The sequence below is a fragment of the Drosophila grimshawi genome, unplaced genomic scaffold, assembly GCF_018153295.1.
Source record: "Drosophila grimshawi isolate 15287-2541.00 unplaced genomic scaffold, ASM1815329v1 contig_44, whole genome shotgun sequence".
Classification (NCBI taxonomy): Eukaryota; Metazoa; Arthropoda; class Insecta; order Diptera; family Drosophilidae; genus Drosophila; species Drosophila grimshawi.
This window is the reverse complement of record NW_025063240.1, coordinates 11881598-11906274: the sequence shown is the minus strand read 5'-3', so window position 1 is coordinate 11906274 and position 24677 is coordinate 11881598. Positions and strand designations below refer to the sequence as shown.

Genomic DNA, 24677 nt, shown 5'->3' with positions numbered 1-24677 from the left:
CGCACACATGCAGGCGGCTGCCAGTTGCCAGTTGCCAATTGCCAATTGCCAGTGCGGGTGCATTTGTGTGTGTGTGTGTGTGTGTGTGTGTGTGTGTGCCACACAATACGTAACATTAATTGCAACATTTCGTTGTTGTTAATTGACAAGAGCGGCACAGACAAATAGTGTGCGAGTGAGATATAGATAGAGAGTTAGAGAGAGATGCTGGCTGGAAAGGGCAACGACAACAAACACAATTAAAGCAAATTGATTTTGATTACACGAATTTTATATGTGAAACTCAATTTGAAACTAGCCTGAACAAAAAAAATCTGCAATAACCCACCCAACACCCAACACACAACAACCAACATCGACGTCCCACAATTCGCGTCCTGCAACCCCTGTGGCAACATTTTGATATCGTCGTTCGTCTGCTTCAATTTATGCGCGTAATCAATTTTACAAATGGCCTGCAGGCCGATGGGCGTGGCATGTGGGGAGGCGTGGGGGGCGGGGGAGGGGAATGGCGACAACGAAGTGATGGCGAACGAGCAAGAAATAAATTTATGCAATTTAGAATTTGCCAAGTGAGGCCTGAGTTGTCAAGCATGTGTGTATGTGTGTGTGTGTGTGTGTGTGTAAATCTCTGTCTAAGTGTATGTGTGTGTGTGTGTGTGTGTGTGTGTTGCCAAGCAGCAGTCATTGACTTTAGAGCACAACGAGTAACGACGCGACGACTAAAATCAATTAAAATCATTTTGATTGCATACTTCTTGGCAAATTATGTGCGCCTCCCTTAGCTGAGCACAAGCAGACACACACACACACACACACACACACACAACCAAGCATAAGTGCAAGGGAAGCATATGGCTCTTAAGAAATTTTCCTTAAACTACTCCAATGGTAAAAGGCTTAAAATAGGGCTTACAAGTCGTAGGGTAAATATTCATAAATATTTATATAAGCGCTCAGGGATAGTTATGCAAAACAGTTGGTACTATTTAATAAGACGCCAAAACGAGGGCCGATCGCAAAGTCAACGACAGGGCAACGACAGAGGAGACATTAAAGCGCACAAATGAGCAGGCATATTAAAAATCATCGCAGGCAATAACTAAAACCATTTAATAGGCAGCTGCTGTTGTTGCTATGCTTAAAAGCAAAAGCTGACATTAATAACGATAAAGATGTTGCCTCTTAAAAAACATAACAAATACGAAGCAACAGAAGCACACACACACACGATGACACACACACACACAGACACACACAGACACACACACACACACACACGCACAACATGATACAATATTTCACTTTAATTTCTCACTTTTGGCTACGGCACGCCTCAAAGTAGGCAACGCTGAATGAAAAATGACAACAGCGCCAAATTGCAAAGGCATTACATAAAATATTTAAAAGTGGGCGGCAAACCGGGCGTGGCATGGCCACGCTTTTTGTGTTTTGTCACCCAACCCCAACAGTGACAGGCACTTTTTTTTTGTTTTGCCTTGAGGGGGGGGGGGGGCTTCGTTCTTTCCGTCTAAAGAATAAAGCAGCGCATTCAGCGTGCTTGCTTTTCATTTTCCTTTATATACGCAGCACCGAGCAGCAGAAGACATAGTCCCCAGCCCTCGATTTTTAATTGTTTAAAAGAGAAATTGACATAAATTTATGCATCATTTGGCAGCCACACAATCGCTGACCAATGGCCAAGTGGCTAGGTGGGGGTGGTGAGGGGCAGTTGCTGACGCTTTTGTGTTTTGGGCCACAGCCATTTTTGGCGGCATAATAAATGAGGCCATTCTCGACCTAATTGCATAGCTTTAGTCCTCACTGCGCTCAACGCTGCAAAGTAGGCAATGCAAATATTTATATTTATTTGCAAACACACTTCGCGAATTGAAATTTGCGCGCTTAAATTCAAATTAAATTGCCACAATAATGAGCAGAATTTTGCGCAAAATTCAATTTAAGAACTTCGCAGCGTAAAAAGAAGAAAATCCTCAAAAAAAAATCCTAAAAAGCTTAAAAATCTCGAATTGGAATTTGGTTTGCAAAAATTCTTGGAATACGTTTGATTGAGTTAATTCTTTCAAGTGTACTTAGCCCATAAATCACTTTTCTCTAGCTCTCTCTCTCTCTCACTCCTTCTGTCTCTTTCTATCGCTATATTTTGTTTTGTTTGCTGGAGTTTTATATAATCCAAGCAGCTTACCTAAAAAAAGAAAATGAGTGGAAAATGAAGGAAAAAGGGTTAGTCGTTAAGAGGCTGTTTTTCAGTGTTTTCATTTTATTTTTATATTTTATAGGCACCTCACAGCGCGGCAATACAAAGGTCGCTGCAAGGTGAAAGTAACAATTTCTAACTCAAATTGCCAACGTCAACCAATTTCAAACGCAATTGCTTGGCGCCTACGCGAGTTGCTCAAGTAAATTGAAATACATATTTGCAACTTTTAACACTGGGTGCTTAGTGATTATGAGACAAACACATGAGCACAAAACGTGACTCGGCCTCTGACGTAAATGCTGCAGCAGCAGCAGCAGCAGCAGCAGCGGCAGCAGACAGAAGCACAAAAATTGTGTGCCTCTTACGTAATGGAAAACTACCCGGCAAAGGACACACGAGGCACAATTGAGTAGGAGCAAAACCAGAAAGCAAATCACTAACTGAAAACACAACGCAAGAGGAGCAGCACCAAGTGGATCAGGCGGGCACAGCAAACAGCAGGGGTAGAGGAGCTGGAAATAAACACGGGCGAAAATCTCTGGTCATGCATTTGACACATGAAAAACTTTTGCTGGAGATACTACAAATGATGATGGCCTTGAACGTAACAGTGTAACAGTGTGGCAAGCAGGACCAGGAGCCGCAGCAGCAGCAGCAGCAGCACAGTTAGAAATGGAGCCCCGTGTTCGCTTTTCCATTCTATGTGGGCGTCCTCAGCTTCGTTTTGCGGCTAACTCATTTTTCGTTTTTATGAGCGCGAGCAGTGCAGCGGGTGGGTGACGGGGAACGGGGGGAGGGCAGTGCGGCAAAAACGTGAACCCAAAAATAGCCACGCCCCCAGGCGAACCGGCTGCTACTGTTGCTCACTTAAGAGCATCATCAGCATTTCTCATGAACTCCACCGCCCCCTATCCACTCCTACCCTCCATTTCCCTATACCCCTGCAGCAACAACCACGCATCCATTTCATTTTGCATGCCCGAACGATTTCTTCATGCTGTGGCTTTGTGTTTGGCATGCTTAATTTAGCCTGGCCATCATCAGCACAGGATACAAAGCAGAGCAGAGCAGAGCAGAGGAGAGCAGAGCAGAGCCGAGCAGAGGATGGAGTCGAAAGGAAAACCGCAACTTTTGCAACTGGGGAAAGAAATGTGGCACTCAGACTCGCCGCATTTGCTAGCCTTCAGTTTAGTTAGTTTTAAATTAATTAAGCGTTAATTATGTAATTATTATAGCAACGAATTTGTTAAGACTAATGATAGTCTGCGTGCTTGGCTCTCTTTCCTCTTTCATGGCATCGTTTTCCATCAAGTAAGTCCCTCTGTGCATGCTTCGTCAGATGTGACTTATCTGCGGCATTCAACTCAATGGCCAACGTCTCTTTTATCAATGCCACTCACATAACCGGCAATTTCTTTTGTCATCTTTAGGCCATTTTTATACACCTGGCTAAGCATTTTCGGCAATTTCCTACAATGTTGATTCTCCTACAAAAAGTGTGTCGCTCATTAAAAATGCGTCAGGTGAAAAGCAACAAAACACCAAAAATTGTGCGAGTCGGCGGCGTTGTCTGCGTATAATTTATTAAAATTCAAGTCGCGCAGTAAACAGCAAGAAGCAGTCAACAATCTGATTAAAATAAACTGGTTGCCTCGTGCAAAGATGTGATGAGATGATGAGATGCATAGCGAAAGGAGCGCGTAATGCCGACTATAAATGTAAAAGCCAGCACATTTCTCATATGCCAGTGACAATAACAAAAGGCAAAAGGCAAACGGAAGTGGGTGGCTGTGTGGGTGGATCACCCATCCGGGTGATGCGTACGTCAACGCTGACTGCTGCTGCTGCTCATGAGCGAGTTTTTATAAAAGAAAAAATAAGAAAAAATAAACTGTAGGCGACTATTGAACGGCCGGAATGGATGCCTGTGTGTGTGTCTGTGTGTACTATAAACATGACAAGCTGTCATTGTTTCATATACTTCTTTTGATTTCAAAAATACACACACACAAACACATCTTCAGCGAAAGCACAAACACAACATAAATAAGTTGCGCATACGACACGTTGTACTAATAACTTAATAGCTGTCGCTCTATGTGCCACACAGCTGGCCAAGGCCACATAAGTTTATATACATACATTATATATATATATATATATATATACATTAATATGCATATGTATATAAATTATATATATAACTTCCTTTTTGTGGCTCTCGCTGTCAGCTTAACGCTCTGCACACATTGCTGACAAATTGAAAATAAAATAGGATTTTACGGCAAAGTGGCAAACGCCTAAATCCGTGCCACATTTTTGTTGGCCCTTGACTGCAAATTTATTGCCAGGCTACGTGTATTGTGTGCGTGTGTGTGTGTGTGTGTGTGTCTGAGTGATTTGCTGTAAGCAAAACAGCAAAAGCAACTCAAGAATGCTTCACTTTTTTGTTAGCGTTAAAAGATGCTTTTAATTGTCAACAAATTTGATATTTAATATTAAATGCTTGAAGCGTATATAGACTAGTTTAATTGATAAACACTTGAACCACAAACATATTCAAGTAATATAATATTGTTTTGTACATTTTCGAGTGTTTCAGTTTAGTTACTTTAAGTTTCAGGTTAGAGGCAAACAATGGCTGCGCCCCAAACCATGAGAATATTGACCGATTGAGAACAGCTGCTAAGAGCTTGGCGCTCGTTACTAAGTTCAATGGGTTTCTATGCAATTTGTGCGCAGCCAAACAATGGAATGGCTTTGAATGAAGTTGGCTACCTCCACCACACCCCATGCTGCGTGCAACAGACAAGCGCATGCGACTGTCGTCTGTTTAGCTATGACGTGCAACGACTACTTGTAACAATGCCTCAACAGTTAACACCAGCTGATGATAAGCCACGTAAAGGCAGGCAGACGGATAGACAGGGACTATAAGGACTCACGAGGACTAAGCGGCGCACAATCCTTTAGATGCCCCTCAATAATTTATACGCTCGCGTTGCTTCCCCTTCCGCCTGCCTGCTTGAGTTTATTTATGAGGGACACGCGTGACGCATTTTCATTTCAACAATTACGAATATGGGCCATGCAAGTATTTATATATATATATATATATATATATATATATTTAAGTGAAGTTGAGGCGGGAACTGAACTGCGCTGATAACACAAAATCAGCCAAGAATAAATTGGTAAATCTATCAGGCGTGAATAAATTGGTAAATCGATCATGGCCTTAAATAAAGGTAAAATATTTAAGCCTATGTTTATTAAATTCAATATATTCAAATATTCAATAAAGTTCAACGTTTATTTGTGTATTTTGCGAATGTAATTCGTAAATCATTTAAATACCCGTTGATGGTTAAAGTTCACTTTTATTATTGATTGACTACAGTTTCAAGGCTTAATTTAATATGCATTAAATAGTTATTATATCGCAGTATTGTATTATGGCATAATACTTGATACTCAGCACAACGAAGCGCATAAAAATTGTACATAAAAAATCTGCTTTTTATACACATTATTTTTGTGTGTATGTAAATGTAAATGTTAATGTGAATACATATATACGAATATATTTGCATGCAGAGCATAAATGTCAACTGGCAATTTGTCAAAGTCCAATGCTTTTGTCGTCATAGTTTTCACATTAGCCATTTTTGGACAAAGGACAACAAGCTGCGACATGTCAAAATCATTTTACGAGTGGTATTTTGGTTCATTCCATTTTTTTCCCTTCTTCTGCATATTACCATAGCATCGGTTTTATACTTATTTGTAAATTCAACACGCACACATGTCATGATGATATGTAGATTTTAAATGCCAGGACCCAAATAATAATCACCAATGGTAATGACTCACAAATTACAAGGCATAAAGGGGAAAGGGAAATCCACAAAATCCACTCTACAAATTGTAAGATGTAATCTGAAAGAATGTTAGCCAATAAGGTCGCTTCAAATAGTGTAGGGTATGCATTTATAATTCAACTTCCTTTTTTGGCGCTGGCAGCATTTAAATATGCATAAAACATTTGTGCGCCCAGCGGCTATCTGAAAGGTCGTTGGTTGGTTTTAGTTTTTGGTTTTCGCTTTTGTTGGAGCCAAATTATGGTAATGCTGATGAATTATCATAACATTTCAGTACGCTTGATGTTTTTGTCATTGGCAATAAAATGCAATCAAAATGCAAATCTCTTGCAGCTTTTTTTGCCGACTAATGCTCAACTTTGTATGTGGCGATTGTAATATAAAAGCTAGAGTGATCATTGTTAGTAGGGTCTGTGCTATGGAAACTGAATAATTCTATTTTAAATTTTTAAATATACCACGAAATACGCTAAAAAAAAACTGTCATATTAAGATACAATAAACACTCAGATATTATAAGGAGTTCGTAGCAGGGCTCTAAGCCGAAAACATCTCAAATCAATCTAACTTCGATATTTCTTCAGAGTTCTTTGTCATTCGTCTTAGATAAATGTTGCCACATTAACATGAAAAGTGCCTTATTGGCCAAATAGATCAGCATTGAGTGATATATAATATACATATATTTCGAAATTTGTTTATGTCGTGCTGCTAGAAATTAGCGAACAGCTGCGAGACTGAAAACGTTAAAACTCTTAGCGCATTGCATGGAAAAAAAGAGCAGAAAACAAGAATAAACACAACACAAAAAGCACATAGAAAAGGCAACAAATTCCGCTTTATGATGTGTGCACATATTTAGCATTATTTAGCTTTGTTTTTAGAGCCAATTATGCTGATTTACGAGTGATAACAGAAACAGAGTCGCACAACGAGCGAAGAGGGAAAGTGAATGGGGGGCAGAACTCGAAATGTAATGAGATTAAGGCAAGCTCACAAATTGTAATTGCGCTAATGCTTTATAATCAACTTTGGCTACGTGATTGAGGCAGTGTGTGTGTATGGGATGGGATGGGATGGAGGGGGTGTGGGGGTAAGGGAATCAGGCATAGCAGGCAAGGCAATGCCCCACCATTTTTCAGCTATGGCAGTCACTTGAATTTATTTTGCAGGCGACTTTTCACGCCTGCAAACCATTTCCCGTTTAAAGGTAAAAGGTGCTGGTCGCAAATGGTAAGCTCCTGGCCACAACCTGTAATCAAAACGGAAATGGCAACGCGTTTCCGGCTCAGTCAACCCCGTGTTGCGATTAACCCTCGTTTGACCTTATTCCCATTGGCATTGTGACGTATTTTATGAATTTCTTGCATACCAAGAAAAACACGCAACATTAATTAGCATGGAGGCGTAGAACCACCACCACCACCTCCCCCTCCCTCTCTCCCGCCCAGCTAGCCCCGGTCTCCGGATATCAGCTAAAAAGCTAGCCAGCTGATAATAATGAAACGAACAATGCGCACAGCTGACAACCAACAACAACGAAACAGTTGTTCCACAAAAAAAAAAGGAAAAGAAAAGTGTCAGGCGATAAAGTCCAACAGCAAACAGAAACACAAAAAACAAACAAAAAAAAAACACAACGAATAAAAAACCAATTGCGCAAAGCGCGTGAAAAATGTTTTGTTGGCTAACAATGTGAAAAATGTTTGAAAATTCGCTGCCTGTCAGTTGACACCAAAATCTGTGGCTGCATTCGAAGTTAACTGTTTTTTCATCCCCCCCTCCCCATTTTGTCTATTTTTGCCATTTTGCTGCAGGTTAAGTCAATTTACACGCCACTTAATTGACAATGGGGGGAAACACAAACGTGTCTAGCAGTGTAGCACTGTGGCATTGTGGCCTTTCTGTGTGTGTTCGTCGTGTGGAGGGGGTCGACTACTGTGCGTATGCGTAATGCGAAACCAACAAGCGACAGAGTCACAAATCTCAAATGTCAACGCTTGAGTGACATTTGTATTGATTAGTAATGCGATTAATCACGTGACGTTGCCTCGAGTCTCCCAGCGTCTCCCTCTGTGTGTGTGTGTGAGTGTGTGTGCGTCAGTGTGTGGCATGCGGCAATATTTAATGATATTACGCATACGCCAAGTATGTGGGCCAAAAAGAGTTTGGTGTGTGTTATATAAGGTGAGCCATAAATTATGCCAAGCCACAAGCCACTGCCTGTGGCATCCAGGCCCCCCTCCCCCCTTGCAGCACCCACACACTTGCCACAAGCGTTGCTAATGAAGCAGAAGTTTTAGCACACAATTTTTGGACTTTCTGTTGTTTTTTTTTTTTTTTTTTTTTGTGGCTTTTGGGACACCATGCGGAAATTGGCCAAATCCAGCTGGATTGCTCGCATATTATTAGAGTTCACAGTTTTTTGTGCGCAGCTGTTGCAATAATTGCTCCAATAAATATGGTTGCATATAAATCAAACAGCTGCTGTTGCTATTCCTGTTGCTGTTGCGGTCTTATCTTAACCACAAAGCCATCTACTTCATTTCTTAGAGCGCTATTTAAGTTGTGCGCCTGCTGTTGGCCGACTAAAGAACAAATTCTTGTTAATAAGGCCAGCGACGAGACGCTGACGTCACAGGATGCCAGCAACTGAATCCCAATTCGTTGCCAATTTAGACGACAGGCTACGCGCAAGACAAAAAACGAAAGAAGATAAAAATAAGAAAAATGAAAAAATAAAAAAAAAAAACCGAAACGCATATTGAAAGTAAAATGGCCAGCAGCTGCTGGCTGCTGCTGCTGCAATTCTGTTGCCAACAGCAGCAGCTGTCAGCAGATAGCAGCAGCAAACACGTTCGACACGTTGTTCATCAACATAATTATCTACAGGGCAGTGTGACCTAATTTTGCAAGTGATATTTGAGCATGAGACTGCCGAGAGACAATGGGAAAGGTACAGACACAGAGAGAGAGAGAGAGCGGGAAGTTTGCATGCTTTGACTATTACTCCTGCACACGGTCTCACACGCTCTCACCCGCTCTCTCTTCACTCGCCGTGTATATTTAATCAACAATAACAGCGCTGCTAATTAGCCATAATTGAGCACGACAATAAAGGTTGCTACATCAGCACACAGAAGCAAACACACACACACACAAGCACACATACATTTACAAAACGTAATTTTGCAAATTACATAGGCAATTAATAAGCCAATTATAAGCAGCTGCCGTTCTTTAAGAATCTTTTACAAGTACTAATTCCAATAACAGCAACTGAGCGCACTTTCAGCAGAGAGAGAGAGAGCGAGAGCGCACTGCTAAAAGTGTTAAATCAGCTGCTCCATTAAGCAGGTTTATTTATAGGCATGGCATAGTATAAGCTGAGTGGGAGTAGCATAGCCAACGATCGCCATTCACACGCTCTCGTGCTAGTTTTACAGCCATTGTCGAACTTGCACTACATGGGGATGTAGCTCAGATGGTAGAGCGCTCGCTTAGCATGTGAGAGGTACGGGGATCAATGCCCCGCATCTCCAACGGTGTCAAAATGTTTTTTTCTTTTTGAAATATTTTAAATTAATGTAAATAGTTGCTATGCATTCTTTCGTACCTTAAATTTAAATCATCAGCCAACAGCAAAATGTAATCTGTTTGAATTGGGAAAACCGCAGTGTTGCCAACACTTAAAGCAAGGACAAAGGCCTTAAAAATCCGAATGGGCGCAGTGCATCATCAAATAAAATAAAAAATGTAATGGAAGAAGAAATCACGAATGCGTCATAAAAACTTTCCACATCAATGCACAACAAGAGAGAGAAGGGAGACAGACAGAGACAGAGAGTCGGAAATGGGGAGAGAGAGATTTGGTGATGGAGATAGAAAAGCGCGGTGGTCATCAGCGGCCACTTTAAGAGCGCAGCCAACAAAGTCCTGACACAAAAAGTAAAATAAAAAAAAAAGAGTATATATATATATATAAAATGAGCTTCCAGTGATGCTGAGAAAAGAGCACTTGAAAATGCAGCAAAAAGTGCCAAATGGAGAGGAGCTAGAGAGCTCTGGTGGAGCTGTGTATTGAAGGGTCAGCGTGAAGAACGCTTTTATTGCAATTTTTTTTTTTTGGTGTGCGTGTGTATGTGTGTATGCGTTTGTGTGTGCAACCCCCGACGGCAGTTGCCTCATTTGCTGATGGATTAGTCAAAGTGCAGCGAAAGACCACAGACACAGAGAATTGACAGTAGAGGAGAGGAATGGATGCGCAGGCTCGAGGAGGATTGCAGGTTGCCCTCGGGCTGGCAATTTGCTGCACTTCCAGTTGCAGTTGCAGTTGCATTTTGCACGTTTTTGCATCATTAAAGCCGACAGCAATAACAAGTTGCCTTCGTACGCACATCGCACAAAATTTTGATTGATGATTGAATGCAGCTGATGACCAAATGGTGCTTAATGATCCAGCCGGCAAAAGGAAAAAAACGGAAGAATTTCAAGTTTGTTGCATATTCAGCTTCTTCTTAGCTTTGCACTTACAAATTACGACTTAATGTTCAATTTGAACCGGCAAAATATTAATCTTAAGCTTGGCCTTAACTCTCCGTCCCGATTGTGCTGCCCCCGCATTTTATGCTTGCCCTGCAAATTGATTTAAACGTGTATAAAAATTTGTTGTGATTTTCCAAATAGTTCACCTGGAAACTCAGTGACGGCAAGAGAAATTATATTTGTATGCTTTCCATAGCAATACTTCGTAACTTTTTTCAAACAATTTCCAGTAGAACGGTTGACAATCGTTAAAAACAGATTTTTTCATGTTCGCTCTTAATTAAAGCATTTATAGTTGTGTTGCCTTTGGGCCAAATATGACGTAATTTAACGTAACGCAAATATTTTGATTTTCATTGCGTTCAACAAGCACCAAATTTTATTTTACAACAGAAATTGTTTGTTAGGTGGCTGGAAGGCATATTTTTTTTTTGCACAACTACGGAATATTTGCGAAAGCATTTTACACAACACAAAAAATATATGTATAACTATATATAGCATTTTAAATGCCTGGTATTTTTTTTATTGGTAAGTGATTTGATGCCAAGTTATTTTTAATCATTGCCCAGACTCAGGTGCTGTTGCAGATTAACGCTTCAGGGTTGTGCTTTAAGCAACCATTTTTTTAATGATTTATTTTTACGGCATTAATAAAAGCGCGCATTGTACGAGATTAAAATGTTTGCAACTTAAATGCCTTAAGTATGTGAGTACATTTGTATTATTTTCTCTTTTATTCACAAGCTCAATTAAACGAAAATGATGTTGCAGGAAATATATTACGTTTTTCTTATTTCAGTTTGTTGCAAAACCGAGATGGGCCAAACTGGCTTAAAATAAATTAACCAAGAAGCTTCACAAAAGTTATTAACAAAAAGATACCTTAACACAAATCGCCCTACAAATAAAATCGATCTTAAATGAAATTCGTCCTGTAAACTAGAAATTAGACCCTGGAATTGGGAAATGTAAAAGAGAAAACAAACACAGACGTTTGTTTTTATAAATATGATTAAAAATACTTTATAAATACTAATGGGAATTATTATTATTATTATTTTATAAGTGCAGAGCATCTGAAATTCCACAGCACTTTTCAGTTAGCTGCATTCGAGGCATTTGGACATTAATCGTTGACATTAATTACTGGCAGCGGGCCATGTGTGTTTTATTTTAGTAAGCTTTTCATCACTCGCTTATCAAGCTCTGCTTGCCCCACTCTTTTTAACGACCATTTTCGAATTTTTTTCCCTTACTTTTTGCGTTCTGTTTCATTTGTTTACTTTGAATTCGTTGTTTGTTCAGTTGTTGCCGTTGATGTTTTTTTTATTGTTTGAAATGCTCTCGCAATTTAAAGTTACAATTGATCAGAAATTCTGGCACTTCGGAAAAAAACACAAATATTTGTTGCCAAATTAGCAGCTGTTAGTTGAAATTGGATTAAAAAGAGCTGCAATTTGGCTTGTCGCTCGTTTCATTGTAATATATAACCGGGGAGTTTTTTTTTTTTAAAGCTGTTGTTGCTGTTGCTTGTTAGCAATTTGGCAACTGAATGTTGGTCAAGAAAAATGAAAAACTTAATCGGCAGCTCGCTAGCAATTTGGTAACTGCATATTTATTATGTTAGCTTGTTAGTTGGCTACGCTCGCATTTAAATATTTAATTAAGTTTCCGAAGCGAAGAAACTAGAAAATTGAGTTGAGGTAGCCCCAGTTGTGTGTTTAAATCTGTTGTGGGAAGTCCAAAATTAGCATATAGCAGCAGCAACAACAACAACAACAACCACAACAACAATATTAACAGAACATTTTGAACAGATGCCACAACGAACAGAGAAGTTGTACGATTTACAATTCTAACAAATTTTTGGCGCAGCAGCAGCAGCAGCAGCAGAGATAAGGGCTCTTATCAGCAGCAGACGCACAAAGTGAGCGACAGGAGTCAGTTTCAGAGCTCTTAAAGCTTACCGCATTCTTGCGGGCATCGCTGCTGCCGCTGCTGCTGCTCAACTTCTCAAGTGTTGCAATCTTTTGGCTTTTTACATCAAGTATCAAATTATGTAAGCAGCCATCTCTCTCTCTCTCTCTCTGTCTGTCTCCCTGCGATGCTTTCTCTCTCTCTTTCTAGCTGCTTTAAGCTTAGCCATGAGCTGCGTCTTGGCGTTTCTTGTGCTTGTTGTTTTCCTAATTAATTAGCGAATTCATTTGAGCATTGAAATTGCTGACATTTTTTGCTGTTAGAGGGTGGCACCACCTGAGGCAGAAGCAACAATGCTGTTTGCTTTTAAGCTGATTCATGAGCTCATCTGCAATTCACAGTAAATCAATAATAAAAAAAAATATACAAAAATAAAACCAGAGCCATGGCCAAAGTACAAATAAATAAACTATACAAGAAACTTGTCGCCGCTGCCACAATATATATATATATACATTTATACACGTCTATTTTTTTCCCACAACAGCCCACACTCTCTCACAGCTTTCAAATGTCACAACAAAGACGGGGCTAGGAGGCAAGGAGGAGACGCAGCAGCAGCAACAGCAGCAGAGGATCTACAAACGGAGCAGAGCACATTCCGTACGAAAAAGGGAGGAAAAGAAGAGCAACACATTTAAAACATGTTTAAAAATGCATAAATTAAGCGCAGCTTAACTTCGCCTAAACAAAGTCAAATGCAAATTAGCCTGGCGCGGAAGGCTAAACCGCCGATGATTCGGTGGGCGTGTAAGTGTATACATATACATATATATATGTATGTGTGTGTGTGTGTGTGTGTGTGTGTGTGTGTGTGTGTGTGTGTGTGTTTAATTATGTGTATGTAAATGGGAATAAAGTATAAAAAGCCGCATTGCTGCGACCTGCACACAATTTTCAAATGTGTTTCCAGTTTAGCGAATGTGTTGAAAATGCAACGCAAGCGGAAATCAAAGCAAAACAAATGCAACAAGAACAACAACAACAGCAACAAAAACAACAACAACAAGCAAGCAAGCACGCAGGCAGGCAAGAGCCAAACAGCTGAGCAAGCAGAGAGGAGGCCGCAGAGGCAAAAATGTTGATAATGACGACGATGACGACGCCGACGACGACGCGTCGCTGCTTTTGCTTTTGTGTGGTTTAATGACCTTGCCCAAGTTGTGCAACTCTCTCTCTCGCTCTCTCTTTCTCTATTGGTGCTCCCCTGCCAAGCTTAATGGCAGCGTTGACGTCGACGCCACGCCATGTGGTCGAACGCTGCGCTGCTCTGCGTTGCTCTGCTCTGCTTTTGCTCTGCTCTGCTCCGTCGATGTTCGTGCCTAAATTTAATTTGTATGCGCGCTTCACACGCCTCTGCGTGCATTCGCCGCCCTCCCAACCCGCCTGCTCCCCACCTTTGAGCATCAAACCCTTGCCCCATCAAGCATTTTTAGTTGATTGGCCGCTGTCGTTTTATTTTTAAACTATTTCGAGAAGTGTCTCGAGAATTGTGTCAAGTGTACGACGCCCAAAATAAAATAAAATGAGATGAATAAAAAAAGTTCACATGTGTCTCATGCTGCAGATGATGATGAAATCTTTGCGGGTGGGCGTGTGTCGTGTAAGTGTGTGCGTGTGTGTGTGTGCTTGTGTCTGTGTGTGTGTTGTTGTTATCGTCCCTAACCTATTCAAACTGTTGTCGGTGTGTGTGTGTGTGTGCGATGTGCTGCATTAAAAGCTCATAAAAAATGACAATCAAAATTGTCGTTAAATGCCATAAAATGCAGACGGCATCTTCGATAGAAAGCCACAAGGAACAACAGCGTAATCAAAGCCTAAAACAAACGAAACTTGCCATAAAGGCTTATATATAATATATATGAACATAATTTCATGATCTGATGTACGATGAGTGTATAAAATTTTATGTATTATACTTAAAAATAGTCGCTTCTTGGTTGTCCTCTCACTCTCTCTCTCTCCCTCTCTCTCTCTCTCACTTTATGGCTGTGTTTTAATTTATTGCCCCGCACAAAGTCAATGACATGTGTGCGTGGGGATGGGGAGGAAAACGTGGTGGCAGCAAAGATGTATGTGGAAATAGCAAGGGAACTGTGTGTGACGCAGAACCACAGAGTGTGGGAAGGGGAAGGGGGAGGGGATGGGGAGGCGGCACACGAGGCAGACGAGGTGCGGTTGCGCATTTGACCTTAGCAACAAGATTAAGAAAAATTTGTGGGGGGTGGTGGGTGGTGTACAACAGTACATAAGAGTTGAGTATAATTAATTATACTACAAGATGACTAATTGCATGTGGATTGGGGAGGGGGGGCCCTGTAAGTGTCAGTAGAGATAAGTTTTTCTGCGCAACTAGAGATGTATATAAATAAATAATAGAAGTGAGTAATCTAAAGATGGGCACTGGAGTATATAATATGATATTCGAGTGCTTAGCTGGAATACTAATGAATGTCACAAAAGAGAGCATTCCACTCCTCATCCTTAACTATTAATTAATTTACTGTTAGCCAGGCATAATTTGTTGTTGTTTATCAAAGTAATTGCAAGGGTGGTTAAGGGGACATAACTTAATTTCAAAGGCAAAATCATTCATATTGCTATAACTCGACCCACAATTCATGCATTCAACTCATTCAGCTGTTGCCTCGTCCCCTGTGACTGCTACTGCTGCTGCTGTTTTTGGGGCACCCTGATTGTGTTTGGTACGCCATTGTTGTCATCGTCTGCTTGTGGCATGCCACAAGCTCAGCGTTCCAATTGCCTGCTGCAGTTGCAGTTGTATGTCAACTTGGCAAGCGCTGCTGGTGCTGGCAGCCAAAACAAAAAGAAATACACATACATGTAAAAGAAAGAAAATCATAAATAAATACTTACACACACTCACATCAAAGTGTAGGTAAGAACAACAACAACAACAATAACAACAACCACAAAGTGCACTCTTTCGTGTCATGGCTGGGCAGTACATAATGATGTTGTTGCTGTAGCTGTTGTTGCTGCTGCTGCTGCTGCTGATGACAACACGTTGACAACCAACAGCAACAGAAGCAACACAGCAAACAGAGACAAGAAGTGCACACAAAAGTAATGCGCGACAGCAGCAAAATAACAACAACAAAATACATAGAAATAAAAGAAAAACTCTCTGCTGCAACAACAACAACAACAACAATCGCGTTGACGTTGTAATTTGGCATGTGGATTTTTTTTTTGTTTTTTGTTGTTGCCGCCTTTGTCAAGGTTGCATTTTCATTTGCAATTTGTTCAAGTATCTCAGCACGTGTGTGTATGGCTGTTGTGTGTGTGTGTGTGTCTCTGCGCGGCTTGTCAAGCTGACTGCCAACACACCAACAGCAACGCCTCCCTTGGCCACCTACTCCACCCAGCTAGCAGCATGCCCCACTATAGCAAAAACCGTGAGCAATTTGTATACCCTGTACAAATAAATGTTATTAAAAAGGCATGCTGCACATATCCTTCATTTATGTTGTCAGCTATATAAACAGGCTTTTCTATTTTTCTTTTACACTTCTTTTGAGGCCCAAATTGAATCGTGCGGAAAACATCATTTTTTGTACAACTTTTTGCGGAGTATTGATTAGTCGTGAAACTGCCGCGCATTTTACCTGTTTTTTTTTTTGTTTTTTTTTTTTTTTGATTTGCTATTTTGAGCATGCTAATTTTGTATTCATTGTCAAGTTGCTCAATTTGTATATATGCTGTTTATTTTTATATATATATTTACTAGCCTTGTAACATTTAGTTCCCATATCTCAAAAACCAAAATGGAAAATTCTTATCAGTTGATCAAAAGTATGAGAAATATATAGACAACAATCGTTATATTATATATTCATGTTCCCACGCTGTTCTCTAGCCCATTAGCACCGTGCTAACTTCCTAGTTGTGATGTTGTCATTGTTTGGCCATATATCAATCGATGTTTTATTTGATTTCCAACTGATTTATTACTATTCGCGCGGGAGTCTGATTTCAAATACAATTCAAGAGCTTCGTTATTTTTTTTTTTTTTGTTTTTTATGTGCATTTGCCAACCCTTAAAATGGGTTCTGCTTTCCAACTTGTGTCCATTAGCTTAGACTCTTTACTTTTTTTGGGGTTTTTGCTCAGAGATAACGAAATCGTAACGACAATAATAAAAAGTTCAATGCACTCTTTGCAGGTGAGCGATAGAAGAGCGCACGTAGAAGGCAAATAATCAAAACCAAATTAGTCATTTGAGTTGCGTTAGTCAACTAAATCAAGAATGATGTAGTCAAGTTAGCTCGACTACGATATACCCAGAATTCATCAGTGGAAATACATTCTACTTTTGTTATCGAATTTCACTTTAAAAGTTTTGCACACTTAATGAGTTTTCCTTCTCTGATCTCGATGAAATTTGTCCAGTTGTTCAATAATATGTCAATGTATAGTATATATAGTTGTTGCTATCGGTAATCGTCTTGATCAGGAATATCTATACTTTATGGAGTCGGAAATGACACACTTTAACAAAATAAAACCATTATACCCTATTTTCCCCATTTTTAATGGGTTGAGGGTATAAAAAGTGTTACAAAAAACAAAGACAAACAAACGGTGCTCAGCACACAGTATCTGTAAAGCCAGAGAATCGTGGATAAGATAAGAAATGACGACGACCTCAAGCCCCAAAAAAACAAATCCGTATAAAAGTCGTTACTGAGAATTAGGAATTGGGCCATATTCATTTTTCATGATTATTTCGCGCAATGTGCAAGTCATCTAAATGCAGTTAAATGTCTGCAAATTTGGTACTATTACGAGCAACGATTTTGTTTGTAATTTCGCAAAAGCCTATTGAGTTATTGATAGTTAAACGCAGATAGTAACGGCTAATAAAAATAAGTTATGCTAATGTTGTTGTTGCATAGCTGGACCGATTACTTTTTAGTCTGCTCCTCGGAATATAAAGTACAAATGTACAATTCAACAGACTTCTCAGCCAGTTAAATCAACAGTGCCTACCTGGTCCCGATCATACTGCTCAAGCACATATATATGAAATCAAGTATTTTGCTTACCTGCAAAGAGAAAAAGATAAAGAAACATTTTAATTAATCTACAACATTTTATATGCACTGCCAATACTCATAAATTGTAAGGCAAAAAAAGAAGTAATTATGGCTACTTTAGGCACGCCGAAGATTCAATACCCTGCAGACCGGAGTTAATCTGCTGAACACTCTTTAAATGAAATGAAATCAAATCAATTAAGAGTTGTTGTAAATCTTTGGGTATTAAAAGGTAAAATGTTGCAGTGGATTGGGGAGCGTAGACGCTTCCCGGATATATGTTTGTATTGAATAATAAATGGAAACACTTTGTTTTTTTTTTATAGGGTATAGTTAATAGATGAAATACAAAAAGTGAAAACAGTTTTGCAGTTTTTATGAGTATTAGCCAGCAAATCATGTGGCAAGTGTCATAAATTACGATTAAAATGACTCCAAGACGTCGCTGGAGCTCGACTCAAGATCACAAATCTTAAATCGTTTCACCATGTCGGCGCTTTTGGCCAAACTCATGGATTGGACCAAACTCATGGATTGGACCAACTTTGTTGTTTTGTTTTTGATTTTTTTCTTCTTTTCCTATTTTGTTGTTAGACAAGTGTGGTCATAATTTATGTGTTTATATGCATCCAACAGATAGTTATTATAGTTATGTGGGCAACCAGTTCGATTATTTAGTAGTTAGCAGATGAAAACTGAAAGTCTGCAATGCAATATGTAAATATTTTCACGATTAAACAATTGAAAAATTAGTCAGTGAAAAGACAATTGCAGCAAATGCTGTAAAATTGCCACTTCACGTGTCGCAGAGATGCAAGCATGTATTCATTGTCAGACTCCACTCATTAATTAAGCAAGCTTGAGCTTCAGGCCAAAGTGGCAGCTAACATACAAAATGCATTTACGATATCAGCTTTTTGAGTTGTTGTCGTCACAACAATAACAGCAATAGCGACAGCAACACTCGACAGCAACAACAACAACAACAACACACAACAAAATCGATAAAAAGCTGTTGCTGTTCTTTCCGTTCCGTTCCGTTCCGTTTCGTTCCGTTCTCGTTGATTTGCAGTTGCTGGTGGGCGTTGTTTCTTTTTACTAGTTTTGGATGGTCTGAAAACATGCTGAAATGCATTGAATGAACTTTTGTTTGCCTCTCTTAATGATTAATTGCAATTTGAGCATACAATACACACACACACACATACACACACACGAACATACTGATAATTGCAGTCATCAGTTAGTTTTGGCCAATATGCAATCATCATTCGATATGTACCCGCATCAGAGTTGGCCATAAAAGCTTGTTGAATTCCAAACTAATTAGCCATCATCAATTTCGGTTCGAGCTGTCATTGAAAGCTGTTCAAAGCCGCACACAAATATGTGAATGACGCATTAGAGACAATATCTCTCAAATATATTCTAGTTTTATTGCCAAAATTTCCCTTTCTAAATTTCTCCACACTCAAATTGAAACAGGTTTTAGGGGATAAAATGTTGTATTTCTTATGCGATTTTAATGAAATTTGTTCAGTTAATCAATATTAAGTCAGGGTATATTGTAAATAATCTCTGAGATGCTGATGGACAGACAGAAATGCCTATATCGACTCAGCTGTTGAGTATTTGGGTTCGAATATGCATCCTTCTGACTTTCTACATCCTTTTACACAAAATCATTATACACTTTTCATGGTTTAATTATAATTATAGACAATATCTGTTTCCTTAACTATCAAATTAAGTTGCACGGTTTGCAGCCAATCAATAATTATGCGTGTTAGCAATAACAGCTCTAAATTATGGTTATATTATAATCGATAGCTGCCTAAGAGCAATTCTCGAAATAAATATGAAGTTATGAATTGGTTATGCTTAATTACCGCATTGTGTTGCAAACAAATTGTATTAATTGAAATACCCACACAAGCACACTCTCTTTTGCCCAATTTCTGCAATTCTAAACTCGTTATAGGCAGCTAGGCACTTTTAGAATTGAATTTCATTACAATCCATTCACAGACACACACACACACACGCACACACATAAAGGTGAACTGCCAAGTTGATCATTGGCATCATAATGATGATGATGTTTGTTTTTGCTTCCAAGTGCTGCGCGCCGTTGATTGCTGATTAGTTTTGATGAGGTTATGCCCCAGACAGTGGCCGCCACAGCACAACTACTATCGCTATGCCCCCACTTGCCACTCCCCAATACCTTCCCCCATTTCCACTTACCCCGACAGCGTTACTGGACTATAAGTCAGCTATGTAATTATAACTGTTTACAATTGCAGCTTCTCTCTCGTATCAAATCTCAGTGGAAGCCGTTAGAGCCAACACAGAGAGAGACAGAGAGAGAGAGAGAGAGATGTACTACCAAATTAAAGCGAAGCGAATGAAAAGGCAGCCAAGCATCAGCAACTCTTTGAGTACTTTTGCATATACATACAACAGCAACAACAGCAACAACAACAACCAAGACTATTGCCCGCAGTTAGAAATAAGAATCCTTTAAACTTAACAAGTTAAATGCTGCGGGGCAACATGGTAAAAACAAACCAACAGGAAGGCAAGAAAGATAGAAGGAGCCCAACGACAAATGCAAAATAAATAAATAGTTAAATAAATGAATGCCAAGCAGCAACAGCAACAGCAACAACAACAACTGCTATAGTTGCTGTTGCACTACGACTGCATGTGCAAACTGGTATTTTAAACCACAGCCAAGTTCTACTTACAGTGGACTGTCTTTCAAGTTTACTTTCAACGCCTTTTCCTGCTTAGTTGCTGTTGTTGTTGCTATTGTTGTTGCTGCTGCTGCTGCTGTGCGTGTCTCTTAAGGCCAGATACCGCGCCCTTGGCTAACAAGGCCCAAATCCATTACGTATACGTAATATCTATAATTATGCACTTTGTGCATTTCCGTTGGTCGCTGCTGCGGAACTGCATTTAAATTTATAAACACTCTATAACAATTTCACAAAATTAAACTAAAAATAAATATAGAAAAAAGAGAGAGAAAAAATTGCTGATTGTTGTAACATTTTAATTGCCGCTTAAGTTGTCTACGAGTACGCTGTGCTTTGCTCAAATACAGCTAGTAAGCGGAAACGGATGTCGACTGTGGCGCATGCCACACAACATGGCACAACAACAGCAACAGACGAGCCAGAGAACAGAGCAGAGAAGCTGACTCAAGGACAGCAGAAGGGCGTGTGCCGGCACAATTAGACGATAAGGCAACATAATTGAGAGTTAGCTATTGCCCCAAGCTTGTCGCAAGAAGCAGCAGCAACAGCAGCAGCAGCAGGAAATGAAGATAGCTGTGAAAGGAAAGCTGTTTAGCTGTGACAAAAAAAAAAGAGAATAAGAAGAGGAAGCGCTCAATAATGCCATTATGTAGATTATAAAATAATTGCCAAAATATCACTTTTCAGCTATTCATCTATTGATATTTTGTACGTTTCAAGTTATTTGATTAAAATGAAGAATAAAGTTAAGCTAAGATCCAATCATATCTTCTATTCACTGCCAATGTAAATCATTTGTGTATCTATAAAATAGTTTCATCAATTTCTTAGTCTTTTCAATTGATTTTTCTTTACATTTCAATTTTATTTACGTGCCAGCCCCAAAAAAAAAAGAAGTAAATAAATACAAATTTCCCAACAAAATATTTTATCTATAGCATAATATCGAAAACGTGCCGCAAACTCTACAAACAAAGACGCATTGATTTTACAGCACACACACACACACACACACTCACACACACACACAAACGGTGTCTGAGCATTATTTTGAATTGCTGCTGTTGTTGTTGGAAATTAGATGGCTCGGCATTTACATACAGGTATGTGTAAGTAGTTTGTGGCACAGGAAGTCACCTGCTTCAATAGCTTATTCTTTTGCTGCTGCTGCTGCTGCTGCTGCTGCATCGTTTTTCGTTTCTTTCGTGTCTGGCATTCAAAATTGTCGTACAAAGAGAGTTATACCAAATACGAATACAAAAAAAAAAAAGGCTGTATATATATCACAGAGTTAAGCACATGAAAAGGGCTGTCAGGCAGAACTTCTAGCAGGAGCGGACAGGCGGACAGGCAGACACGGACAGACGGACAGACAGTCGAACAGACAAGCAGTCAACTAGACGATTTCAAGCTAAAACTATGTAACTTCAACTGACACGCAATAGTTAGACAAAACTCGTACGTCCCTTGAGTCCGGGGTCCGGTCTTTCATTGGTTTAGGTTTTTGTTTCGTGTGTCTTGTCTTGTCTACCTGCTGCCGTTGCAGTTGCTGCTGCAGTTGCCAAGTTGTTGTGTTTGGGGCATGTAATTATGCTGTTTAACAGCGAGAAGTTTGGTTAACAAATATAAGACACGTTGAGTTCGCAGCCAACCCGCCACATAATTATGGTTAGCCAACTATAAGTACAAGACTACAAGTTGAACTTCGTATTCTCTCTGTCTTTTCGACAATTGGAACTAAGCTAAAAAGGGAAAAAAACACAACAACAACAAAACTGTTGTTAATTACAGTTGGAGGCAAACAATTTTCAAAACATTTTAAATAAATAATACAAGCAAGCTCAAAGGTCGAAGGCTTTTGGTTCAGTTTATTGCATTTCTGGGGCTTATTAATGTGGCAAATATTTTGATAAATCATTTCGAAGAAATAACATGTATAAAAAACAACTGCTCGAAAGCACAAAAAGTGTTTAGAAATTTTTCAACAAGCTGCCGTCGCCCAGCCACTCCGAAAATGAAAACCATTTCAATTTAATGTGCGGCCTTAAATCAAATCAAGGCAAAAAAAAATGCGACAAGGGTGGGAAAAACACACTGAGAGAGACGGAGAGACAGCGAGAGAGAGAGAGAGAAGGCATAAATATTATGAGGGAGTGCAGGTTGAGTGTGTAACAGCACATAAAATTAGTTATTGATGGTGGGTAGACAAAATATATTTCATAAATATATATATATAGATAAATGTGTTTGTGTGCTTTCAATTGTATTAAAGTCAAAGAAATATGGAGAGAGGCCTAAATCAATTGAAGCAACCCTCTGCTAAAAAAAAAAGACTGAAGTATGCGGATAAGGCGGAGGGTTGCGTTAGGTGTGTTTATATAGCTAAACACAGGGCGTGTCGTGCATTGAAAGAAAAAAAAGAGAAGAGGAAAACAAGTAAACGCCAAGTGGATATGTCAGGTTGAATGTACTCGGCCCAGTCGCTAAACCATAGAGAACAACGTTGTTGTACGACTGACGTCGTCGTCGTCGTCGCCATCGTCATCGTCTGCCTGTTGTTTTTGTCGTTGTTATTGTTGTTGTTGTCGTTTCACGATCGCCAACCGGACAGCGGCGCAAAGTTGATAACCTTGAGAGCATTTTCATGCGAAAGTTCAATGAATTTAGTTTTACTTCCATGTCTCAAAATGAAAGAGAAGCGCAGAGCAAGCAACAGCAGCAGCAGCAACAACAATAACAACATCAACAGCAACAGCAACAACAACAACAACAACAAAGAGAATTCTATACGAGATTTTGTTGTAGAACTCTCTGAAGCGCAGACAAAGTCGCAGGCGAGTTCTAAAAAGAAACCAGCACATGTGAAAAAGAAAAAAGAAGAGAAAAAAGTAGTTATAACTACTGAGAAAAGTGAAACAAAACCAGACTAAACATTGGCTTTGAGAACCAGTTCAGCAAATGTACAAACTGTTGCAGTTGATGCCAGCAGCCGAGATCGCCTGTGTAGAGCAGGAGGCGCAGTGGAGGAGTATGAGTCTGGTAAGTAGCAGCTGGATGGAGCAGAAGCAGCAGGGGCGGTGTTGGGGGCGTGAAATCGATGCGTTGTCGTTGTTGTCTTCGTTTTCGAAGCTCATGAAATGCGCAGGAAATCAATGATTCGGTTTGGTTCGGTTCGGTTTGGTACGGTTTCAATTACACGCACACGACGACGACGGACGACGACAACAACAACAATAACATTTAAGCTTGCAACATGCTAGCTATAGTTAGCTAGCTAGATGACTTGCCACGCAGCATGTTGCTGAAAGCATTTGCTATAAATTAACAAAAATTATAGACAATTATTACCATTGATCGAGGCAGCGAGGCAGCGAGCCAGTGAGCGATGAGTTGCAGCCTTGCAACTGCAGCAGTTGCATATTTATTGGGGCGTTTGCGCATTTTAATTAAGCTATTTGTCAAAGGACCGCAAAATGCTATATAAGTTGTATGCTACACACATAAGCTCGAAAGAGGCCAGTTGCAAGTTTTCTTATTGATTACACTGGTTTCCCCGTGGGGCTAAAAGCCATTCAGTTAAATACTTGGTTTGCTAGTGGCATCAAAAAGGGGGTGCAACAATCATTATTCAATTACAGTGTTGGATTATTTTGGACTACGAGCTCAAATGCGAATGTCGAACCTTGAAATTGAAGGGTATATCGGCAAAATTGAATTGAATTGGCAATGAAATTACATTTTAACATCGCAAATTGAAAATGATCGAGACGAATATCTATTAGAAAAAAGTAAGAGATTGCTTTACAAATTTGATTAAACGTAAAAACGTTCAAATGAACTCCACTTCAAATCGAATTGAACACAATTTGTTGTCAATTTAACACAAAATTATGGCTATTTATGCTGAATAGCGCAAATAACAAATCTAAAATAAAAGTCAGTTTCCTTGATACAAACAAAAAACATTCTACTCTCATAAAGTTGAGGAAGCATTAAAAGTATCATCTGCTCAAATTGCAGATCAGGAAACAGCTTGATTCTTCAGCTGTTGGCTGAAAAGCTTCCTGACCAAAAGAAAATAAATACAAAATTAATATCAAGCAACGCAAAGCGTTTCAAGGAGTCAGCTGAGCCAACTGATTTAAAGACGCCAGATACAACAATAACAACAAGCAAACGAAGAAGACCAAGAAATGAGGTCGGGAACATATCGTGTAATTTGAGTGCC

The 24677-nt window shown here is 39.6% G+C and overlaps 1 protein-coding gene and 1 non-coding gene across 3 annotated transcripts in view; one reads left to right on the top strand and one right to left on the bottom strand.

Annotated features, from left to right (window-relative positions):
* LOC6557597 (serine/threonine-protein kinase NLK2) overlaps positions 1 to 24677 on the bottom strand; it is a 75572-nt gene that overhangs the window by 16895 nt on the left and 34000 nt on the right. The window lies entirely within an intron of this gene.
* Positions 9572 to 9644, top strand: Trnaa-agc. The gene has a single exon. It is a non-coding gene; the product is annotated as a tRNA-Ala (tRNA).